This window comes from Gekko japonicus, unplaced genomic scaffold (assembly GCF_001447785.1).
Source record: "Gekko japonicus isolate JY-2015 unplaced genomic scaffold, Gekko_japonicus_V1.1 scaffold1722, whole genome shotgun sequence".
Classification (NCBI taxonomy): Eukaryota; Metazoa; Chordata; class Lepidosauria; order Squamata; family Gekkonidae; genus Gekko; species Gekko japonicus.
The window spans coordinates 272,289-278,505 of NW_015160264.1; positions in this window are offsets into that span (position 1 = coordinate 272,289).

The following is a 6,217-nucleotide window of genomic DNA, read 5'->3' on the forward strand; positions in this document are numbered from 1 at the left end:
TGGAGTGCATAGGAGACAGATCCAGTGGCCTGGGCTTCACTTGGGCCTGAAGGTGTTTAGTACAGCATGTATGAAACACCCTGAAATCCCTGGTGGCTGTTGTTGATATCCGATAATCCCAGCCCAAAATTCTTTGATATTGCCTGTGTTAAGTTTGATTACTAAAAGCTGCATCCATTTTGGTGTACAAACTGTGAGCATCTTTCTCTTTACTAGCTTATGTATCCAGAGACCCTGAATTCCAATTAAAAAAATAATAATCTAGCAACACCTTAAAAACGGACTTGTATTCCAATGTGAGCTTATATGGGTCAATATTTATTTACAAAATGCATACATCTACAAATAACAATGTAAGATGCTTGTATCATCAAAGTCCCTCAAATGTAGGCGTATCTTTGTGAACGCCCGTGGTTTTCTACTACAGCAATTTCAGAGTAGATTGTTGTGGCAGACAGAATTTTTGCACTGAATTCTGTTATGATCGTTCTAGTTTCCCATGTTTTCATATAGCTTATCAGCAATTTCTGTGGTATTCATATTTCATACACAGGGTTTTTTTTGGAGGGTTGTCTTTTAATTTCATGGCTGCAATCACCGTCTGCAGTGATATTGGATCCCAGGAATGTGAAGTCTGTCACTGCTTCCATGACTTCCCCTTCTATTTGCCAAGGAGTGATGGGGCCAGATGCCATGATCTTGTTCATCTTCCAACATTTGGTGAGCTATCCCATCCCATGGCAGCCATTTTGTGATGGTAGCCACTCACTCATCAAATTTCCAAATTCAGGAACTTCTGTCTCCACTCCGGTTTGGGAGTGGGAATATCTTCAGCAAATCTCGCCACATTACACCTCTCTATCCCCTCAACAGAAACCTTTAAAAGGAAAGCTTCTGCACCAGATTTGTATTCCATTAAATAATTTGCCCTCCTGAAGAACAAGCCAGTCATTTTTGAGAAATGCAGGCATTTAATTGAATAAATGAGCAAGAAAGGAAGCCTTCCTTTTAAGAACACTGTGTCAAAGATTCAAGAGCTGTGCTGACTAGGCAGATGGGAACTGCTCCCAGACGGCCTGATCTTCTTGCTTTTCTATCCCCCCTCCCTGTTTGAGGCCTGTTATGACCTGGGCTGTGCAACTAGAGGCCTAGTAGGCCCAGGGAGCCTGAGTAGCAGTGGGAGGAGGCCAGGCCTACAACTCCCAGAAGTCCCTGAGAGGTTCTGGCACCAATTTTAGCCAATCACTGAGAAAGGGGACTTATAATAAAAGACCTGGTACAGAAGAAGAGCTGTTCTTTCTTCCAAGAGCAGGGCCAGAAGGCTGCTGCATGGGAGAGACCCCTCATCCTGAGAGGAAGGGTGAGCAGTTTGAGGTCCACTTGAGACAATGAGCTAGAGACAGTAAGTCTAGACACGTTAGGGCATTTGGTTTCTTTACCCCTTCACCCACTTATTGTAATTGCTCTTGTACCTTGTTTGTTTCCCCTGTTGGGGCTGACCTCCTGTAAAAATAAACCTTTTCTTTGTTCTTTACTCTGCTTGAAGGTCTGAAGGTCTTGGGAGGGTGTTCTGGGCCTTCTCTAGGGATCCTAAAACCAGAGTGGTGGCAGCATTGGGTGACACCCTACTTGAGCTGTGACAAGGCCATATAAAATAGTTCTCTTTTTAAACTCTGATCCCCCATAGGAGGATCCTGCCTCAGCCACAGTAAGAAGAGATCCTCCAGGAGTATAAAGATCTGGCTTAGAATGTCCCCCAGAGGTCATTATAGAGATTCTGGAGAGCAGATGAAAAAAAGTCAAAAGCACAAGAGAGAGGAAAGGACACTGGAACAGCTATATTTGGAAACTGCCATGCCCACTGAAAACAATGACACACACACACACATCAGAGAATACGCAAGATACTTGAACTCCAGGCATATCTTTATTGGGGGGGACATAAAAACTTGAAAGGTTGAATTGTCACCCATCACAAAAAATTTAAAGGCAGAAAAGCCCCACTTGAGCTTCACATAGTGTTCTGCCCCCCCCCCCCCCGCAAGTTTTCAAGAGGAGAATCCAATTTTGTAATAAAAGGAGAGACCCGGAATCCAATTTCCCTTGGGGTGTTTGTGCAGGGTTGCTGTACCCTTTTAGCCTTTCTTGCCCCACAGATGCAAAACTCTATGGTCTGCAAATGGGAAACAGAAGTGCTGCTGAAACCCATTAAGATGGTAGAACCTAGTCTGAAAACCCTGCAGCTACAAAGAAATGGCTAAAATATCACCTCTTTCCACCCATCATTGTGAGGACTCCCTTCAAGAGCAACATGTTAATGAGCTGTCTGACTCAAGAAAGAAATAGGGACGGAGTGCCTCCCCAGAGAATGAGGTTGAAGGGAAAGCAAAGAGTCTTTCCTTTATCTCTACAGAAAAAAATTCCACACAACCTTTTTCATAGTTCAGGGACACCTGGATCTTTTGTAGATTGCTGGCAGGTAAAGTGACTGACTGAGAGGAAGTCAAAGCAGACATCTGCCAGGACCCATAATAATCAGATTTTTTTGCCTGCACAATCCAGAATCCTTCATCAGGATTAAGGGTGATTTTCCCCTTCCTCTTCACAGACTCTCTAGCAACACCCACAGCCCACGATGCCGGTCTATTCCCCACTGTCACCTCCCAGCAGTGTCTTCCTGAGGTGAATTTCTCACGGCCCAGAACACTTTGTAGGGTATCAAATCGCTCAGGGTTGTCAGGGTGGTTTTTCTTCCTGCTTTCCCATTGCACGCTCTTCACATCTGAAGACAGGAGGAGTTGGGGATGGGCTGTCTCTTGATCTAGAGTCACATTCACTGCAGAAAAGGGTGAGGGGAAGGAATAGCTTAATGGAGAGGAGTATCAGTGAAAGAGTTGATGTAATGTGTTGAAGGGTGACTCAGAAAATCCCCCTCTCTGCAGGCCCAGGAAAGAGAAGCAGCATCACTCCCACAGGAAGAGGACTGCACTGTCTGAGGAAGGCACCTGAGGCCCATTTTGCAATCCAGCTGCTGAGAGAGAGAGAACAGCTCGCTTCATACACCAGCGGCTGAAAAGCAAATCTCAGCTTGCCTCATACTTGTCCGGGTCTCAGACCTGTAAGTCTGGAAGATTCCTGATACTAGAGCTGAGGAGGGAGACCCCCTGCATGGCAGCCAACTCCACTTCGTTTTGCCGTCAAGTCCCAGCTGACTTACGGCCACCCTGAGGAGTTCTGAAGGCAAGAGACAATCAGAGGTGCCACTGCCTGCCTCTGCGGTGCAACCCTGGACTTCCTTGGTGGTCTCCCATCCAAATACTGGCCAGGGCCAGCCCTGCTGAGCTTCTGAGACCTGATCAGATCAGGCTAGCCTGGCCCATCCAGGTGAGGGCAGCTTACCTTTGCAGACAGGAAGTCATTATAGAGCTAAGGGGGGGGGGGGGTGAGTTCGGGGGCTCTGGCCCTGAGCCACTCCACCAGCTCTCCTCCACCTGTCATCCCCTCGTTCTTACAAACGATCTTAACCCTTGTTGGGATCTCCCACTCCCCGTGAGAGTCTTGTGGCAGGGAAAACCGACTGCCTCTCCAAGGTGAGTGGAAGCAGCAACTAACACAGCCGTGCTGAATATTTGAAAAAAAGAGCTTCTGTTGAACCTCCCCCTCCCACCAAAAGCAGCCCTTCTCTTTTAGTCCCACGCAGATTACCTTTGTACAATGCTTTGTCCACTGCATGCTTCAGAGAAACTGTTAGATGGAGAAATGAAGGGCAAATTCAGTAAGACCATCATACAAGTAACAAAACGTCATTATACCCATCTTGGACAGTTGTGTCAACGTCCACTGTCTAAACTTGGACTGAGAGCAACAAATGACAGGTACCAGACTATTGAGGAGTAAACTAGATCAGCCTTCGACCCTTCTGAATCAGTTCTGATTTTCCATTACTGACATCCATCACTCACCCACTCATTCCTAAGGAACCAGACAATATTTCCTTAACATTTCTGCATTCCTATTTTCAACCCTAGGGTTGTTCCAAAGCCTTACATTTTTGGAACTTTCATACATTAACTAGCACAACACTACTCTGGTCCGGAGACGTGGTTTGCAATGGTGTCTGCACCCATCTCACCTCCAAACCTCCTCTCCCCTGCTCCGGCACAGAGTTACCCCTCATCCTTTCCCCTGACTCATCAAAGTCCATAGAAGTGACTTAATGGCATTGGCCAGTTTCACTCTGCAGTCCCAGCAGGGGCAGCTCTGAGGCTGAAGAGGCTGCCTCCCCTCCCCTTCCCTTCCAGTGGAGCCCTCAGACACAACATTAGTCATGGCAGGCCCTTCCACTCCACCTCAAGCCCCCGCAAGACCTTTTCTATTTTTTAAAAAATATGACTGTGGTATGCTGTTGTCTTGTTCTATGACAATGCACACTACGCCAGTCTGAAGTGAAGAAAACCCAGGAAAATGGGTCTTTTAAGTCAAATGGGGAGGAATAACAGCAGTCAGTAAGTACTGACAAGGAGGCTAATCTAATCTAGTTGAGGACAGATACCATTACACAAGAGCTAGGAAGAACTTCCTGACAGAGAGGCTCCTCGGTGGGCTTCCTTGGGAGGTGGGGGGCTCTCCTTCTTTGGAGGTTTTCAAATAGAAGCTAGATGGCTGACAGCAATACGGATTCTGTGAACTTAGGCAGATCATGAGAGGAAGGGCAGGACGGGTTGCCTCAGTGCTTAGTTCTCGTGGCCCTTTCTTACACGCCCAGGGAAATGCCGATCGCCACTGTCATGAGCCTGTGCCTTTATAGCAAGACCTAGTGGCCCCGGAGAAGCACGTACTATGGTGGCTACAGGGCCTACATTCCCGAGGCCCCCCTTTGGATCCTGTGACAGGGATTTGGAGGGAAAACTTGTACCAGTAGAGGAGTAGGGGGTGGTGCCCAGGAAGTAGGGATAAAAGGCCTTGCCCAAACTGGGAGGTTGTTCACTCCTAGGGAGAAGAGCTGAGGAGAGGTTGCTGCAGATGGAGGGATCCTTTATCCAGGAAGGGGTGAGTCAGCTTAAAGCCAGTCACCAAGAGGCATCTAGGGACAGTCTACAAATGCATTAGGATTCTTTCATTTATTTGCTTACCTACCTTTACTGTTATTTGCTTACCTACCTTTACTGTAATTGGAAGCGCCCCAAGTCTAAAGCGTGGGGGGAGAGGAACTCAAGAACCCCCCCACGAATAAATCTTAAAAGCGGTTTTAAATTGGAAATAAAAAGACTTTGAGCTAAGATAAGGGCATAAGAAGCTAAGCGAACACAAAAACTGCTAACAAATACAAAGCGGAGTTAAATCGTACAACTTTTGACTTATTTTGGAAAACTTACTTTTTGTTGATATTATGGCTGGGAGAGGGCGGAAGGCGACGCTGGAGAAAAAACTCGCAACCGGAAATAACATACCAACGACTCCCTCCCAGAACCAGAAAGTAACTACAGACTTTTCTTCATTGCTAGCAAATGCATTGCGCCCTCTAATGGATCAGATGACTAACCTCAATTCTAAGATGGACAATGTCCGAAAACAATTGAATCAAATGGACAAAAGAACTTCAGCAACTGAGAAAAAACTAAAAAAAGATGGAAAAACAGACTGAGAGTATTAACAAAAGTGTGGATGAAGCAGAAAAGGAAAGATCCTCCGACAAAACGCAATTATTACAGTTCCAGCTGGAAAGATCCATGTACGTGTTATGTTTCCATGGGATTCCAGAAGAGAAGAACGAGGATTTAAAAGGACTTTTGGCGGATGCCCTGGCTCTATTAATGGATTACAAACAAGAAGACTTATTGAAAGAGATGGACGGGGTTTACAGGACTTATCCAGATTTCATTTAAAAAAAATAAACTCCCAGGGGAAACTTATCTAAAACTTACGAAAAGATCTACCAGAGAACTGGTGCTAAAATCAACAATGGGAAAATCCTTAAAAATCAAGAATGAAGAGGTAAAATTTTTGAAAGACATTCCCTTTGAAGTTAGAAAACGGAGGAAACTCTACAGAATGCTCACTCTCACTCTGCAAAAAAGAATACCATACAGATGGTTATTCCCCGAAGAGCAGAGTTTTAACTATCAGGACAAGAAATATAAAATTGACTCTGTTCCAAAAGCTGAAAAATTTATGGATCAAATGTTCAACCCAAAATATAAGAAAAGAATTTAAAAAC